The sequence below is a fragment of the Syngnathus typhle genome, unplaced genomic scaffold (genome assembly GCF_033458585.1).
Source record: "Syngnathus typhle isolate RoL2023-S1 ecotype Sweden unplaced genomic scaffold, RoL_Styp_1.0 HiC_scaffold_39, whole genome shotgun sequence".
Lineage (NCBI taxonomy): Eukaryota > Metazoa > Chordata > Actinopteri > Syngnathiformes > Syngnathidae > Syngnathus > Syngnathus typhle.
In genome coordinates, this window is record NW_026871945.1 from 304,049 (window position 1) to 324,128 (window position 20,080).

Sequence of the window (20,080 nt, forward strand, 5' to 3'; positions counted from 1 at the left end):
GTGGGTTGCAGTGCAGTCATGCGTCAGGAGGGTGAAGAGTAGCGGACTGAGCACGCAGCCTTGGGGGGCCCCCGTGCTCAGCGTGATGCTGGCGGAGATTTTGTCGCCAACACGTACCACCTGTGGCCTCTGACAGAGGAAGTCCAGTAGCCAGTTGCAGAGGTAGGTACTGAGGCCCAGCTTGTCAAGTTTGCTGATGAGACGTTGTGGCACAATAGTGTTGAAGGCAGAACTGAAGTCCACAAACAGCAATCTCACATACGAGTCCCTTCTCTCCAGGTGGGTGAGGGCCGAGTGGAGGGCAGAGCAGATGGCATCCTCAGAGGACCGTTTGGCTCGGTACGCAAACTGGTAGGGGTCAATGGTGGGGGGGGAGAACGGAACGGATGTGCTCCATGACAAGCCGCTCAAAGCACTTCATGATGATGGGCGTAAGTGCCACGGAGTGGTAGTCATTGAAGCAGGACGGAACAGGTTTCTTCGGCACAGGTACGATGGTGGCAGTTTTGAAACACGACGGGACGATAGCCTGCTGCAGGGAAGTGTTAAAGATTTCCGTGAAGACATCCGTCAGCTCACCAGCGCAGTCCTTCAGCACTCGACCCGGGATGTTGTCAGGGCCCCCCGCCTTACGGATGTTGATAGCGGCAAGCGCCCTCCTCACGCTGTCGGCGGAGAGGCACAGGGGCAGCTCGTGTGAAGGGGGAGTGACCTTCAGCGGGCAAGTGCCGTTCTGAGCGTCGAAGCGAGCAAAGAAGCGGTTAAGGTCATTGAGCAGACGGACGTCTCCTTCACAGCTCTGCGGTGCGGCCTTGTAGTCCGTGATGGTCTGAATGCCCTGCCAAAGGCTCCGTGCGTCCCTGCTGTCCTTGAAGTGGGCGGTAATTTTGCAAGAGAACGCCCTCTTCGCTGCTTTGATGCCCCGGGACAGGTCGGCCCTCGCAGTCCTCAAGCCAGCCTCATCCCCCGCTCTAAAGGCTTCGTCCCTGGCCCTCAGCAGCCTGAAGACAGCCCCCGTCAGCCATGGCTTCCGGTTAGCCCGAGTGACGATGGATTTTGATGCACTTCCTGATGTAGAAGGAAACAGAGTCAGTATACTCCTCAATGTCTGTCCGATCATCACAAGTGGCAGCCCTCCTAAACATGTCCCAGTCAGTAGAGCCAAAGCAGTCACGAAGCGCATCAGAGGCACCTTCAGGCCACACCCGTACCCGCTTTCGGGTAAATGGTGTTAGAATTAAAGTGAGAGAAATCAACAGCGCAGGGAGAAAGTTACGTGTTTTAGCAGCCTACACGTCACTCGAAAATACATTTTCTCAATAAAGAAGGGGGAATATAAATTGGTTCACTAATACAGTACATGAAGTATGCTGCCAATTTCTTTCCTGAGCAACTGTGTGGTTGAATTGATGGATGGATATTCAACGTTGAATCCAATGTACTGTTAATTCAGAGGCATAGCGACAGTTGGGCAACCAACACCATCACTTACTAACCTCCGAGGTGATAAAGAGCATTCCTCAGAGATGAATTAATTATGATATTTAAACTTTCATTTTAAAAGAATATTTTTCTGTCTAGCCCATCCCAGTGAGATGGAGTAAAGAGGATTTTTAGAGTATTGCAATTCAACTTTCATTTAAGAAGTACTGTACATTGTTTTTGTATGGACCGTGTCAGTGAAAGTACCTTATCAATAACATTGACTGTTTCACCCCTTCCAGGTATTTTGGGATACCTTGTCAGACAGTTTACAAATCCCTGGTTCTACAAATGAGAAAGTGGGAAACCATGGCTGGCTGCAGGCAGGGCGGACAACGATGCTTGTACAAGGTTGTATGTGTGATTGAGATATAGCAATATTGTACCTAAAACGTTGTACCATTATTTTTGTATTATGTTTTTAATTTTGTTGGATATTGCAAAAGACATATATATTTTAAAATATGTACATTTGGGTAAATTTGATAATCCAGATATTCAGAAGGTATCAAAACACGCCTATGACATAACATAACAATAGTGCTTCTCAGTTATTTTCTGTGATGCCCCCGAGGAGAAGAAAACATTTCACACACCCCATGCTTGTACCAATATTTAACGAAAAACAAAAAATGAATAAAAAAGAAAGATCAACTTACAATTTTTATGAATTTTTTTTTTTTTTTTTTAAGTCCCAATGATCATCACACACGCAGGGAGGCAATGGGTCCCATTTTTATAGTCTTTGGTATGGTCTTAACTAGGCTGGACGTAATTTGTTTTGTTGCCGTTGATTTCTCCGACTGCCCGTAAAGGCACCACCGACATGTGAAAAAGTCGTGCGGACGTGAAAAAGGCCGCTCTGTATGGGAGAGACGTTGAAGAGGAATAAAAACACCCTTGGAAACCAAAACTTCCCCCTCGTCGTGACTCGGAGCCGCAACAAATGTTTCGGATTTGTGTAGGGTACATTGTGACAGCAAACGAGCAGGTGATTGAGCAAGCGTCTGATACGAGAGCATTGCGGTCGTATGGAGCGTGTTTGAAGTGAACAGCAGAGACGAAAGGAACAAGGCAAAGTGTTGTGAAATAAAATATTACCTGTAATACGCATTTTGTTATTTGCTGATTGAAACTGCTAATTAAACTGTGAATTGAAACTAATAGGAATAAAACAACTCTCGCTCTTTATATAGCTGACGTGTCTTGCGCATCCGTTCTGCGCATCGGATCCATAGTGCGCATGCGCAGTCATACTGCCTCCGTATGACGTCCGGTCCGCGATGGAGATTAAAAAACAAACAATATTTGACAATAACACACCATCAAGGATTGCACCATCGCATCAAACGATGTGTCGTCAATTATGAATTTTACTGACTAAGTGTGATGGGCAGGATGGCTGAATGCGATGCGCGATGGACAACAAACAAGAAGAAAGGTGATTTCAAGTTTTATTTCGAGGGAGATTTGTCATGTCTCGTCCCCAGTTTTGCTATGTGTCTAGGTTGCCATAGTTTCTGTTCGCGTCGCCCCTCCCTTCCTGTGTCACCTCAATCAATGTAACGTGTTTTGTAACTCCTGTCTGCCCCTCGCTCACCGTCGGATCATTGCATGTGTTACTGTCATGATGTCTGTTTGGTTTCTGTTCCTGTCTTTGGTAATGTCACCCTGTCTTTTTGTTCCACCTCTTTGTCGGTCAGTCCTGTTGTTGGTTTTGTTGTACCATGATTTTCTTAAAAAAAAAAAAATTAAAAAAAAAAAAATTAAAAAAATTGTACCCATGTATAATGCGCACCCCAGATTTTAGGACAATAAATTAGTTAAATTTCACGCATTATACACGGAAAAAAACGGTACTTAAACTAAAAGCATTCTTGACCAACTGTATAATACAAAAACATCATAATAAGCATGCATAATATTAACTGAAATAACAGCAATAAATAATATTCAACAATATTAAACAAAAATGAATAAAACAATTTGTGCTGTTTTTTTAATTAAAATGAGGTAGCATGACAGAGACCATATCCACGGCTGCAATGGTGGTTTTGTGTTTGTTTTTTGGCACGGAGCAATTTGGTACGCTACTTTATATGACGCTAACAGTGACTGCTGGTTGACTGAAGTAGCATTCACAAAGTGGGATGATTGTTGGCAATTTTCAGCCCGTTGTCGCTGACAAACCTTAAGCATCTTATCAGCGTGATTGGGGTGCAATGACTTAAGTCCACTTAAGTGCCGGGGGCACGGCTGCTCTCCCTCTCCATGGAGCTCACTCTGGAAACCCTGGACTGGCTCCATGAGTCGTGACGCGAGGATAGTCCGATCCAGTCTCTCCCTCACAACAACAGTTCACCTCCCCTCAGACCTCGGACTAACCAAGATCCCCCCGCCCCCCCCCCCCCCCACACACACACGCTAGTCCTCACACATGGCCCCTTTATTCCACCCCCCCAACCTTCACCAAAGGAAAATCCACACCACTGTCACACACTACCTTTCCACTGCAAAAAATTCATGTCCACACTTCCTTTAGAGTATCCACCACCGGCTATCGATCTCAGGCACAATTAACCAATCATAATAACCTCATAAATATCCCACTAAACCCTAGCCCAAAACTACATGCCTCTGGAGTTCGCTCCCAGCTCATCACGCAATCTTATTCCAGTCAAACAGATGCCGGCACCCAATCTAGCACCCATAATAACGTACAAATGACAAAACGGAAAAATAAGTATCACATAAAACAAATTCAAACCATATCCCAATTAAGCAATATTAAAGGTTTTAAAATATGCCATCTCAATGCAAGAAGCATCACATCAAAGCTTGATGAAATAAAAATACTCACTGAACAAGGCAAACCACATCTTCTCATCATTACAGAATCGTGGCTTTCTCCTATCGCACCAGACTCGTTTATCTCCATAGACAATTATCAACTACACAGAAGAGACCGGCCAAATAAACCTGGTGGTGGTATTCTATTACTAGTATACAAATTATACGCACACACAGTAACCCCAATCACAACAGAAACTGAAACAATGCAACTGGTCATCAGCTTTACCAACCAACATGCAATCACAGTTATTGCCAGTTACAGGCCGCCAAACAGAAACCCCACAGATTATATTAAAAATCTATCCAATATTATAAAAAACATAAAAACAAAGGAATATATCATAATTGGCGACTTGAACTTAGACTACAAAGACAAATCATCCAAACCTCTAAAAAGCATGGCAGAAAAATTAGGACTCCACCAACTGATAAAAGAACCAACTAGAATATGTCACACTCGCAGCTCTATTCTTGATCTCATCTTCACTAATCAACCTGCAAAATACAGCATATCAGGAGTCATCCACGTTGCTGTATCAGACCATTGTCTCATATACACAGTTAGGAAAACCCCGAAACCTCTGAAAAATCATCAACAGTGCACTATTTCAAATATACCGGGATCTAAGCTACCACAGTATGAAACCGAAATAAAGAATATTGATTGGAGCAATTAACTAGCACTCACCGACCCAGAACAAATCTTAGCAGATTTCCAGAATCTTATAGAAGCCATACGGAAAAAATACACTACTACCAGAAAACTCAGTCTACGACAGAATAAATTACCATGGATAAACTCAGATATTCTCAATCTAATCGCACAGAAAACCACTGCACTGAAATTGTATAGGTCAATAAAAACTATTGAAAATAAAACAGCTCTCACACATCTTAGAAATAAATGCACCTTAGAGATAAGTAAGGCTAAAACCACTTACTTCCAGAAGCAAATCACTCGGGCCGCCACGAACCCCAAAATCCTCTGGCAGACACTAAAATCCATCATTGGGCAAATTTATGAAAATACAAACAACAACATACAAATATCTTTACAAAATACGCTCACTACTGATCAGGAACAGATTGCGAATGCATTTAATAATTACTTCATCACCTCTATTAAAGAACTAACAGAACACTTTGATCCTCCGTTTCCACCCACACCTATAACTCCCTCATCAGACAAGCTAACCTTTTCTGAGATTACGCTCTCAGAGTTATCCAGTATTCTCAGCTCACTCAATAACTCAAAGGCCAAAGACATATATGAACTAAACACAGACTTCTACAAAACCCATGCCAGTAGCTTCCTACCCCTAATCCTCCATTTAATCAATCTCTGCATAAGACATTCCATATTTCCGACTGCATGGAAAAAAGCAAAAATGACCCCCATATTTAAATCAGACGACCGAACAACCTTATCCAACTACCGTCCCATATCAATCCTCCCACCTATATCAAAACTTTTAGAAAAAACCCTGTCAAAACAACTTATAGAACATCTTGAAACAAACAACCTTCTCAACAACTCACAATTTGGCTGCTGCTCACTGCTCCCCTCTCCCCCAGGGGATGGATTAAAATCACACGGGGATGGGTTAAATGCAGAGGACAAATTTCACCACACCCAGGTGTGTGTGTGACGATCATTGGGACTTTAATCTTTAATCTTTTTTAATCTGCACAGCTACTACTCACAGAATATATACGCACTTCTCTTAATAAAGGCCACATCACAGGAGCAGTCTTTGTCGATTTCCGTAAAGCCTTTGACACAGTTAATCACCAAATACTCCATAACAAACTAGCTTCCTTTCATCTTTCCCCCTCAGCGCTAACTATACTCTCATCATACCTCTCGGATAGAAGCCAGGTTGTTAATATTGGTCAGGCCACATCTACTCCGTTACCATCTCCCACGGGTGTCCCCCAGGGCAGCATACTGGGCCCATTATCATTCATTATGTACATCAATGACATGCCTAACATATGCAAACAAACTCAAATAATATTATATGCTGACGACACAGTTATTTTCACCTCAGATTTGAACATCGAAACCATAAACTCCCAACTTACTTCTGATCTCCAGCTCCTACATGGCTAAAAGTAAACCATCTGACGATCAATATAAAAAAAACTGAAATAATGTATTTCCACTCCCCTAGGAAAAACATCTCCATAACTGTCCCCATTACTCTATCTGATCAAACTCTAGTAGTCACAAACACATATAAATATCTTGGAGTGCACTTAGACTCCCACCTCACCTACAAAAAACATGTTAACACTCTCACTAATAAGCTCAAACAGAAAATGTATGTTTATAACAAGATCAGGCCATATCTCACCCATAATGTCTCAAATATTTATCTACATTCTATCATACTGTCTAACCTATCATACTGTCTTCCCATTTGGTCTCTCACCACAAAAGAAAGTCTGGATCCTTTAGCCAGACTATACAATAGAGCATACAAAATACATGGCAGACTATCAATCTGGACCCATCACTGCAAGTCACTTGCACGCTCCAATGCACTAACCTTTCAGAATTACACAATTCTCATGGCAATAAAACTCTTCCATCAACTACATAGAAATTCTTTCACACCTATAGTTAATTCACTCATCCCAGGCCGTAATGAAAGACAGGCCCGCATCACCCGCTCAGTTACACAGGACCTCATCCGAATCCCAGCATACCAAAACAATTTTGGTCATAACTCATTTATCCGCACATCTATTTTAATCTGGAATAAGATACCACTTGAAATCAGATCCGCCACCTCTAGTATGCAATTTAAACGGCTATACACATATTTCTTAATAACAAACCAAACTTGCACCCATTAACAATAAGATATATATATATATATATATAGTATATATATATTGTATATATTGTATTGAAATGTATGTAATGTTATAGGAACCTGCTGTAAAACAGTTCTTGAACTGAGTCGGGACAGTCCATTAAACTTTGATGTTACATGTCGACCTTTCCTTTAAATAAACAAGAAACAAGAAGTGCCGCCTTAATTTATTTGGCTTCATACTGTCCACTGCCAACATTGTAAGGCACAGTAAACACGCCGGTCTTTCCTCGTCTCCCATCATAGTCACACTGAAGCCGAGCGCTACGTATGCTCCGTCATATTTCCTTGTCTGAGTGTTCGTGTGACTCTCAATTCTCTTATCTCCATCTCTCACCGCCGTTCTTTTCAACCCTGTTAAATATTTTTCTATTCATAGCAAAACTTCTTGAAAAAGTAGTAGCGCAGCAGCTTATTGATTACATGGTCGCCAATAATCGATATGACACTTTTCAGTCTGGTTTTAGAGCTAATCATTCCACTGAGAAGGCACTTGCTAACGTGACTAACGATCTCCTCATAGCTATGGATTCCAACACTTTGTCTGTACTGTTACTACTCGATCTTAGTGCTGCCTTCGACACTGTAGACTTCGATATTTTATTAGGGCGTCTTAAAAGTTGTGTTGGTATTTCAGGGTCAGCACTAGGCTGGTTCCATTCCTATCCATCAAACAGGACGCACCGAGTGGTCCATGGCAATGCGTCCTCGGAGCTCTATAATGTTACGTGTGGTGTCCCACAGGGATCGGTTCTCGGACCTATTCTTTTTAATATTTATATGATTCCGCTTGGGGACATAATACGTAAATATAATACTAGTTTTCAATGCTATGCGGATGACACCCAATTATATATGCCGTTATCGATGACAGATCCGCGGGATTGTTGTAATCTTGAGGCGTGCCTTGCGGAGATCAAGCAATGGATGTCTCTCAACTTCCTTCGTCTTAACCCAGATAAAACTGAGATGTCGATAATTGGTCCAACTCGTTATCAACACTTATTCAAGGAAACCGCTATAACTATAGATAACCGTACTATCACTCAAAGCGATTCTGTAACTAATCTCGGGGTAGTATTTGACCAAACTCTCTCCTTTCAAAAGCACATTAAGAATATAACCAGAATTGCGTTTTTTCACCTTCGTAATATTGCAAAGATTCGTCCGATCCTCTCGACCGGTGATGCGGAAACTATTATCCATGCGTTCGTCACGTCGCGCCTGGACTACTGTAATGTACTATTTTCGGGTCTTCCTAAGTCCCGCATCAAAAGTCTACAGTTAGTACAAAATGCTGCTGCAAGGCTGCTCTCTCGGGCAAGAAAATTTGATCACATTACCCCAATACTAGCCAACTTACATTGGCTCCCGGTCCATTTAAGATGTGACTTCAAGGTTCTTCTATTAACCTATAAATCACTGCATTGCTTAGCGCCTTCATATCTCGTCGACCTAGTTGTTCCTTATGTTCCGTCTCGTAACCTTCGTTCGCAAAACGCTACCCTTTTAGCGATACCGAGGGCCAAGAAAATGTCTGCAGGCTCTAGAGCATTTTCTATTCGGGCTCCAGAGCTTTGGAATGCCCTACCAATGGATATTAGGACTGCTACCTCAGTAGAAACATTTAAGACACGTTCAAAGACACATTTCTATGACATGGCCTTTAACTAACCTGTAGTGGCCGATTCGGCTGGAGTTTGTTTTCTCTCCCTCCCCACCCCCTCCCTCTCCCCTCCCCGGCCGGGGAGGTGGTTAGGTGGCACCCACGCTGACAGCGGCTATCTGGATTCTCGTGGGCCAATTCAGGATGGGGGAACTGCAGCTCAGCCTCCTCGAAGACACTGCCAGGACAATTGAGGGCTCCTTCGGCAGCCCTCTGCTCTGACATGGACATCCACTTTTTATTTCATTGATTTTCATGTTGTATCATTTGTGCCCTCTCTGCATCCATTTCAACCTGGCATCCTTCCATCTGTGGTCCCTTCTCAAGGTTTCTCATTTTCCCCCGGTAGGGTTTTTTTGAGTTTTTCCTTGCCCTTTTGGGAGCTTAAGATCAGGGGATGCTTTGAGAATAATTGTCAATTTTTGTCTATGTGAAGCCCTTTGAGACTGCTTGTGATTTAGGGCTATACAAATAAACTTGACTTGACTTGACTATGGTGTCCCACTGCACATTTTATCGCCTGCTCTGTTCTGTGTGTGTATGTTCCGTGCGTTCTACACTGTAGAGCGACTACTCCTTACGCACACTCTTACAGTGATACCGCCACTCCCACCTACTGCAGTGAATGTCTAATTACCCTTTAATCTAGAAAAAAAGAACAGCATGTTCCCTGGTGCCACACGCGCCTCCCTTAGTATCGCACCGTGCCCCCCGACGGGCGCACGCCCCACTATTTGAGAAGGACTGCCTTAGTAACAATATAATGTATGTCTGACAGTGTAAAAGTCATGTGATTGTCTCAATCATTTATACTGTATGTGCTTGTGCCTTCCAGTTAGAGTCTGCCTCAGTCCACTTTATAGCTGCCAAACACATGCAACCCGTTAAGAGATATGTGGATGTTATTCATTTTCGCCTACTTCCCTATTATTTCCACAACTTCTGTCATGTTTCGGTAGGTTTTCACTCATCTATAAACTATCTTACAATGTATGAAATTAATAACTGCGAACTTTGAATCACTGACTATGTAATGTTTTTCTATCCGTCTTCCGATTCCCTATGTGATTATTTTTTGTATGGTGTCCCTAGGCCATGTCAATCTCTGAGACTTGGTATCTCATAAAAGACCATGGTACAAACTACTGCAACCTCTACAACCTCATGGACGGTAAGAACAAAAGTGTTAGGGTTGACAAACTATCTTGATCGTATGATTATGTTGGAATGCAGACTGGAATTATTAACTTTGTTTAAACCTTTCTGCTTTCCTTGACTCTAGAAAGTTTAACCATTCAGTCATTGAAACTTTCCAAATGGTGTGGAAACATTCTTGCTTAGTCATCTAAAATGCTCCACTAGTTTCTGTTTTTCACAACCTTGTAAAACAATGAGCTGGGACCCTCCGCACTGATTAACCAGTTACTGAGGTGACCACCAAACATGTCCACTGTCGCCCCCACCCTGCTTGTTCTCAATAAATATGCTCTTGCAAGAAACCAAAGGCAAACTTTGTTCGAACACCACTGTATGTACAGTGACGAACAATTTCTCCACTTGCAAGTGCTCAAAGGGCATACTGTCTCCCGTGTGGTTCTTGCAAATAAGTTAGAGTGAGCACAACTCTAACAAAAAGCACTGCAAAAGTGAGTGTTACTGCAAGTACAAATACTAGGTGATTAAGATTTACCATGACAACATTGATGAATTTGCAATATGTTTTTATACGGAGTAGAAATGAACGCTACTCGTGTGTAACATAGCAGTACAATGCCCCTGGCGCACCACAGCGCCCCACATGTCAACATTATGCAACTAATATCATAGTATCAACATACTATAATACTACATCTCCCTTTTTTCCAGAGATCAAAGGGTAGACTGCCTTTGTCTCGTCAGACCTTATTCTGCTTCTTGTGTAGAAAGGTCTGTTCCTATCTAACTCTTACAGAAAAACACTGGAAACAAAAACAACTTTGTGATTATTAGTATAACATAAACATTAACTACTGTTTCTTAGATTCTTAAATGCTCAAACAATTTTAACTTAATGTGCTCAAAATTTCCCCCATAGAATTATCAAAAAATGTCCATCAACAAAAATAACATTAGGGCTTTCTGATTGACTAAATCTGTGTCAGTTCATAAATCAAGCCTACTAGGCTTAAGGATGGCTCTCCCAGACCTGGTTCTGGGAGCAGGAGTCTCTGCAGGTGAGTCATGGGGTACCACAGCAGGTGATGTGGCTGCCTGCGTTGGAGCTGGCAATGGCGTTTGCTGCTGCGGTGGCGAATCACTGTCTTGTGCAGGTGTGTGTAGAGGTATTAGGTGTTGGCGGTTGCGTCTCACCACACCCTGAGGTAAATCCACCAGGTAAGACCTCGGAGTGTTGTGGTGTTGGAGCACAGTTCCAGATACCTTTGTGTTGGTTACCCATACACTTTGTCCTGGTGACAAGTCACTGAGTGTTTTGGCACGGTGACACCTGTTTTAGTTTTTAGCATCAGCAAATGCTTTCTCCTTCTCCTTCCGGGTGAACATGACCCTGTCGGGCAGTGTAGGGTCCAGCTGATAGGGAAGAGTCGGCCCATGAGGAGTTGCGCTGCACTGTACCCAGTCTGCTGAGGTGTGGCTCTATAAGAGAGTAGAGCAAGGTAAGGGTCCCCTGCCTTTTTCATGAGGGTTTTCACAGTCTGGACTGCCATTGCCGCTTCACCACTCTGTGGAAATCCTGGGCTGCTTGTGATGTGCGCAAACCCATATGAGGTCGCAAAGGAGGTGAAGACTTGTCCAGAAAATTGTGGCCCGTTAGCCGACATCAGGATCTCTGGGATCCCATGTTGAGCAAAGATTGACTTAAGATGAATGATGATGTTAGTGGACCTGGTGTGAGATAACTGTGCAATCTCCACGTACCTGGAGAAGTAATCAACAACAAGCAGGTATGTTTTACTTCCCAGGACAAACAGCTCTGCCCCCAACTTTTGCCATGGTCTTTCAGGGCACCCTGATGGCATGAGTGGCTCTTTTGGGTTGGGTTGCTCCTGTATGCATGTCCTGCAGTTCAGTACCATTTCGTTCACTTGCTGGCTGAGTCCCGGCCACCACACAGACTGACCCGCACGTGCTTTACATTTCACGACACCCAAGTGTCCTTCACGTATTTTGACTAGCACATCGTGCCTCACTGCAGAAGCTATTACAAGTCGTATGTCTTTGAGCAGAAAGCCATCTTTCACTGTTAATGTAGCTCGCTTCGGACAGTAGTCTTTCAGCACTGGTTCCAATTTTGCATGTGCTGGCCATCCTTCCGTGCACATGGTCATGACACGTGAGCAGACACTGGAGGCTTTCAACTGCTCTTTCAGGTTTTCAGTATATGATGAGCTGACAGGTAGACGTTTAATGACACAGTCCACATATAGGTTTGTACTTTCCATCAGCTCTTGGTCATCAGCGGACATGTGCAAAGACGCACTTAAAGCAATGCGACAGTGAGCACCCGGCGCGCTGCGGTTGCGTGATCGGACCAAATTAAGCTCCCTGCACACTGAGGTCCACTTAAATTTTGGAAAGTACATCAGGACTTTAAAAATATTTTCTAAATTTCAGCGACAACTCTGTCATAATAATGCGACCAGCACGGTGCAGATGCACGGTCGGCGACGCGCTACGGTTGCGCGTTCGGCGGTGCGCTGCAGTTGCGCGATCGGACAAATATGCGCAAATGAAAAAATGCTTAAAAAAGGCAGGTTTTTTTTGTCTTGAAACGGATTATTTTTTTTCCATTATCTGTAATGGGAAAAACAGATTGGGAATTTAACCGATTCGCTTCTCAAACCGCCTTCTGGTACGGATTGTGGTCAAAAACCAAGGTTTGACTGTATTTTTGCTATTCTTGTTAAAAACACATTTACATGTGAACTGGAAATGACAATAATAACACATAGTGAAAGCCAAATTGAGCAAATTGGCTATTTCAGAAGTGTGTGTCAAACCGGTAGCCTTTTGCCTTAGTTAGTACTCAGGAAGTAGCTGTCAGTTTAAGAAAGGTTGGTGACCCCTTCACCACACAGTTTAATATCATACTATCAACATACTATAATACCACACAATACGCTTTCATTTTTGTTGTTATTGTTGTTGTTATGTTTTTTGCAATCTAATACGTTACCCGCAGGGGGAATTAATAGGCTACAGAGGATCGCATGGTAGTGTCGTGAAAAAATATTTGTCCTCTTCTCAGACTCTTTGTTTTTTGTGTAGTGTTCCTCATTTTAATGTTCAAGATCATCAAAAATGTTAATATCAGACAAAGATCACCTAAGCAGAATGAGAAGTATTTTAATGGTGAGTCTATAAAGGACAAAAATTGATTCAAATCTAATTCCCTTCCCGTGAGTTGTTGATCGCACAGAGGTCAAATAAGAAAGGCTAGAGTCATAGGTTCAAACCTGTTAGCGGCCCATTCTCATAGTCCCTGCCCACTAGTTGACAACTGTAAAAACAGTTCAGAAACAGTCTTCAAGGATCTGTATGTGTAATCAGCAAACTTGTAGTCCCTGTTAACAGTCCATCAAGTAGGCTTGGTGGAATAGAATTACTTTATTGTCATTGTACAACTGATGTACAACGAAATTAAGATATTCTACCAATGGGGGCTGCTGTTTTGAAATGCGCTGCCAAGTGCCACTGGGAGCAATTCAGGTTTCAGTGTCTTGGTGCAAGGTAAGCAGTTGATAGTGATGGTTATAGTTGGGTACTACAACAAGAGAGGACACAAGCTGGTCGCAAGAATTGCATCATGCGTCATGGTGGGCGCCTTTCGCTTCGTGGCAGCTGGTAAATCAACTTTTTGGGGTCATTGTCAAGGTTTCTGACAAGTATTCATCAGAAGGATGCACAATAGGCACGCTTGTTCCTTCATAAGCCAGGCGCCAAAGGTGTGTCCTCTTCCCTCAGTTGATAGTCACCTCGTGGCTGTGCTAGTTCAGAAGGAGGAACTTCAACTTCAGCTCGATGTTAAGACTCCATTTCTTGGACAGCTCTCATTTAATACAGTCAATGTAGGAACCCAGAGAGGTTTGTGATAAACGTCATACTCAACTCCACTGTCATTATCAGACTCTTGAGGCTGAGCCCCAGAATGATGTCAAGACATCATTTGCATCCTTTGTATCCCTTGACATAGGTCTGGTTGTGTATCCAAAGGTAATTCACAGGACATAAGTAAGTTACAATGCAGTGTGGTGAATAGTGTTTGTTGCTTCGCTGGTCTCCAAAAAAACACTCGGTGGACAATGGCTGGCCTAGAGAAGGAAGCACTCCAGTGACACACGGCTGATTGGGAAAATATTTTATTCAACCGATGTCAGAGTGATGTCTCTCCAAAAGTTTGAGTGGCCCCAAAAGCAAAGATGTTAGCAGCCCCCTTTTTCCTTCTCCTTCCCTCTCCTCACTCTGTTCCTTGTGGCCCCACATCTCTTGTACCTCATAAGACAACAGCTGCGGTTCGAGTCACACTCTACTGGTTGCTTCCGATGCCCCTAAAAGGCCCCTTCGGTCACCCCTAGTAGACGACATCTCCATAACCAGTCATCAGCAAACAAAATCTTCTCTTTTGGGGTTGATTGGGGTGTGGGGACAATTGGTGGTCGTCGTCTCATCAAACTGCTCAGTAGAACCTCAGAGCGATCCGGGCATCTACTCCTATGATCCAGAGGCCCACGTGATCCCTGAAACAAACAAACAAACAAACAAACAAACAAACAAACAAACAAACACTCTCCCCAGGAGTTGTGAATGATCCCCCTTATTTCTCGTCGTGCTGTCAGTCTCGCAAGATCCCTCCTGTAGCAGAGTAACTTTTATCTGTTCAAGTTAGCCTTTCCTGCTGCAGCTGTCACTGTCTGAAGTCCTGTCAATCAGTCTTTGCCATCGCTCTTTCCCAGTCCAAATATTCAAAATGTTCTCAGTATTCTCAAATGGGTATCAGTCCCGTCAGTTTTGTTCACCCAATTTGTTTATGTACATTATTTTTGTCTCCCCTTCAAGTCACCTCACTGTTCAAATCAGCCACCCTTTTGAAGCAGTGGACCTGTAATTTTCCCAAAATGATTTAACTATTCCACTCTTTTCAATATTTGTTATGCAAATTAACCCTCTTAAAATGTGTTCTTAAATACTTTCCCTTCAATAGCAGCTTTAATGCATTAATATGTTTATGTAAATATGTGTATATGTCACTTTTCCCTATTCCTTGTTTCTGGTCCAGTTTCCTGTTTTATTTAATTACCTTCCAAACATTCAGTCTATTGCGCTGCAGTCTAAACCCTATTAGCTGTATGATTTGTCATCATTCGTGCCTTTCCATTGAAACACTTTAACCATTACTGTCGCTAGATTGTTGCCACGCTTTGAATCCATTCCAGATTGTTGTCTCCCATTAACTCCTTTCCTTTCGAGATGCTTCTTCTGCTCCTTCCATCACTGCCTGTTGAATTCTGGCACGTCCTGTTAAAGCCTAAAAAATAATTGAATCCAAAAAAACATTGAATGTCACAAATAGCTTTTATATCTACTTACTCATTCAAATGTAACCCCACCCCCCTTTGACACATTCACCCAATGTGTCATTAGGCATTCAAAAAGGAACCGGCAAAATGTCCTACCACTTCATCATATGCCTTGCAGCCAGTTTGTCGAACCTTTCACTCATCCAGGACTGTCAGGTTTTGGATGAGTGAAAGGTTCTCATCCACCTTTGGGAAAAATGACCCAAGTTCCTGCAAATTGACTGTCCACCCCACACTCGGCAACACAAACAAAGATCGTCGCACTCCTGCCAGTGAACATACAGCCCTGCTGACAGTGGACACTTGTGCTCACAAAAACTACACAGGCATCAAGTATCAAAATAAAAATAGACACACAATGAATCATGGCGCCTGGGATTCCGTCCTGAAAATCATCAATCATCATAAAATCAAAACGGTTAGGGTTAACATTTTCACGTGAATTCAACATAAACTCTCCAAGACTGCAATCAACAACCTGCAAAATTAATACAAGTTATAAAACAACCAGTAATCTGCTCCTTGGCTGGCGGTTGATGCTGCAATAAGTCAAGTGACGCGGAAAAACAAAGCAAAGCTCGCTCTTGCCACAAGCAAGCTTAAATTTCAAATGTTTGGTTGTCATCCACATAGTCCGTCACCCTGTCGGGTGAGTCCAGGTTTGTCACATCATACGTCCATCGTCCTAGTGTTTGATATTAGTCCTGTCTTGTCCATCGGTGTTACTGAAATGGGCCTTCTCCATGAACGATTTTGTTGTTCATGGTGCCTTCGATTAACCATCAGCTGTTAGTTAAGGTCATAACTCATCGATCTTGGGAATACTCATGTGAGAGGAATCTTACCCTCAACTGTGACCCTTTCATACCAACTCCAAAATACTTTGGCCTTTCACACTGCCCCCGACACACGTACACATTCCTAACCACACAAGTGCCAATTCATTCGCCTTCATCGCTCAGCTCTCATTCCACAACAAACAAATTTAGTATGTGTAAGTGAACAGTAAAGTCAAGTCAAGTTTATTTGTATAGCCCTAAATCACAAGCAGTCTCAAAGGGCTTCACATAGACAGAAATTGACAATTATTCTCAAAGCATCCCCTGATCTTAAGCTCCCAAAAGGGCAAGGAAAAACTTAAAAACCCCTACCGGGGGAAAATGAGAAACCTTGAGAAGGGACCACAGATGGAAGGATCCCCCTTTCAGGATCACCAGGTTGAAATGGATGCAGAGAGGGCACAAATGATACAACATGAAAATCAATTAAATAAAAAGTGGATGGCCATGTCAGAGCAGAGGGCTGCCGAAGGAGCCCTCAATTGTCCTGGCAGTGTCTTCGAGGAGGTTGAGCTGCAGTTCCCCCATCCTGAATTGGCCCACGAGAATCCAGATAGCCGCTGTCAGCATGGGTGCCACCTAACCACCTCGCCGGCCGGGGAGGGGGGAGGGAGGAGGTGGAGAGGGAGAGAAAACAAACTCCAGCCGAATCGGCCACTACAGGTTAGTTCAGGGGTGGGCAAACTACGGCCCGCGGGCCACATCCGGCCCACGGGACCGTTTAATCCGGCCCGCCAACCCTGAACAAATTGTATTATTAAACTTTTTTTTTTGGTCATTTTGCCTGCAATGACTGCGTCTTCCCAGTAGATGGCGAAGCGCTCGCCTGCGCATTTACTACCGGAAGCCGTGTCAGAAAGCTCGGTGCATACTCACAAGTGCGTGTACGTACTCAGTAGTACGGACTTGGCGCACTCTCGCTCTATTCGTATCAGTCCCGAATTTAGAGCGTGGGCTTTGACGACAGCATTCTTATAATTCGTGCGCTGAGCTTTCAGATGCAGTTTTGCGCTAAAGCCACCCACAAACCTTCCCCTGGAATCCTTCCATTAAAATGAGTGGCCCGAAAAAAAGAAGTGAGTGCCGAATGTTAAAAAAGAGTGGCCAATTTGGCTCGACGTACGCGACGTGACGTTCAGCCACATCAACATCAACCCGTCACAGATCAAGGTAAACGGACCAACACCTCGGATCTCGCCTAAGAATTGCCACAACAAATTTTACTCCAGACTATGACGCACTAGCAAAAAAGGGAGACCAAAAACACTGTTCCCTCTGAAAATGAACGGGAGGCTCTCAAGTTTATTGTAAAAAAATGCATTTTGAATATGATTTGTACACATAGCAGGGATTGAAACTAGCGACCATTCTCATTTTCAAACAATGCAGGATGCTCAAGGACATTGATGCACCACCTATTTGCGACTAATCTTAACCTGTAAGGTTCTTAAGGCTTACTTTAAGGAAGTGTTTCGCGTTTCCTCACCTCTGTTACCAGGTGTTTGCGAGTTAAAACTCTGCTCTGATTTTCAGATACCCATCACCGTGTTGCCGTTTTGATTATTTTATTTGGGTGTATGCTTTCACCGATTCTTCAAGATGATATATTTGCTCAGAATGTTTGCCGTTTGATGTGATCTCATAAGATAAACATCTTTCATTAATCTGACCTGCAGGCACTGAAGTGATGGAGATTGTTATTCATAATAACAGTGTCGTATTTTACGAGAATCACTGATAGCAGTTTTTTAGTGAATTATTATTTTTTTAATGCTGTTAATAAATGCATTTGTTTTCAAAAAACTTGTATGGAATATCCATGCTTTACTACCTACTAAAGGCCAAGATCTTTTATGCAATGACCTTTACAGGTCGCTTATATGACGTCACACAACGCCTACGTCCATCTGCTCCTGGTCCGGCCCTCCGGTCCAAATTTAGAACCCAGTTCGGCCCGCGAGTCAAAAAGTTTGCCCACCCCTGGGTTAGTTAAAGGCCATGTCATAGAAATGTGTCTTTAAACGTGTCTTAAATGTTTCTACTTAGGTAGCAGTCCTAATATCCATTGGTAGGGCATTCCAAAGCTCTGGAGCCCGAATAGAAAATGCTCTAGAGCCTGCAGACATTTTCTTGGCCCTCGGTGTCGCTAAAAGGGTAGCGTTTTGCGAACGAAGGTTACGAGACGGAACATAAGGAACAACTAGGTCGACGAGATATGAAGGTGCTAAGCCATGCAGTGATTTATAGGTTAATAGAAGAACCTTGAAGTCACATCTTAAATGGACCGGGAGCCAATGTAAGTTGGCTAGTATTGGGGTAATGTGATCATATTTTCTTGGCCGAGAGAGCAGCCTTGCAGCAGCATTTTGTACTAACTGTAGACTTTTGATGCGGGACTTAGGAAGACCCGAAAATAGTACATTACAGTAGTCCTGGCGCGACGTGACGAACGCATGTATAATAGTTTCCGCATCACCGGTCGAGGGGATCGGACGAATCTTTGCAATATTACGAAGGTGGAAAAACGCAATTCTGGTTATATTCTTAATGTGCTTTTGAAAGGAGAGAGTTTGGTCAAATATTACCCCGAGATTAGTTACAGTATCGCTTTGAGTGATAGTACGGTTATCTATAGTTATAGCGGTTTCCTTGAATAAGTGTTGATAACGAGTTGGACCAATTATCAACATCTCAGTTTTATCTGGGTTAAGACGAAGGAAGTTGAGAGACATCTATTGCTTGATCTCCGCAAGGCATGCCTCAAGATTACAACAATCCCGCGGATCTGTCATCGATAACGGCATATATAATTGGGTGTCATCCGCATAGCATTGAAAACTAATAATATATTTACGTATTATGTCCCCAAGCGGAATCATATAAATATTAAAAAGAATTGGTCCGAGAACCAATCCCTGTGGGACACCACACGGAACATTATAGAGCTCCGAGGACGCATTGCCATGGACCACTCGGTGCGTCCTGTTTGATAGATAGGAATGGAACCAGCCTAGTGCTGACCCTGAAATACCAACACAACTTTTAAGACGCCCTAATAAAATATCAGTCTACAGTGTCGAAGGCAGCACTAAGATCGAGTAGTAACAGTACAGATGAAGTGTTTGAATCCATAGCTATGAGGAGATTGTTAGTCACTTTAGCAAGTGCTGTCTCAGTGGAATGATTAGCTCTAAAACCAGACTGAAAAGTGTCATATCGATTATTGGCAACCATGTACCATTTTTTTCCGTGTATAATGCGCAAAATGTAACTAATTTATTGTCCTAAAATCTGGGGTGCGCATTATACATGGGTACAATTTTTTTTTTTTTTTTTTTTAAGAAAGTCATGGTACAACAAAATCAACAACAGAACTGACCGACAAAGTCGTGGAACAAAAAGACAGGGTGACATTACCAAAGACAGGAACAGAAACCAAACAGACATCATGACAGTAACACATGCAATGATCCGACGGTGAGCTAGGGGCAGACAGGACTTAAATACAAAACACGTTACATCGATTGAGGTGACACAGGAAGAGAGGGGCGACGCGAACAGAAACTATGGCAACCTAGACACATAGCAAAACTGGGAACGAGACATGACAAATCTCCCTCGAAATCAAACTTGACATCACCTTTCTTCTTGTCTGTTGTCAATCGCGCATTGCATTCAGCCATCCTGCCCAACACACTTACTCAGTAAAATTCATAATTGACGACACATCGTTTGATGCGGTGGTGCAATCCTTGATGGTGTGTTATTGACAAATATTGTTTG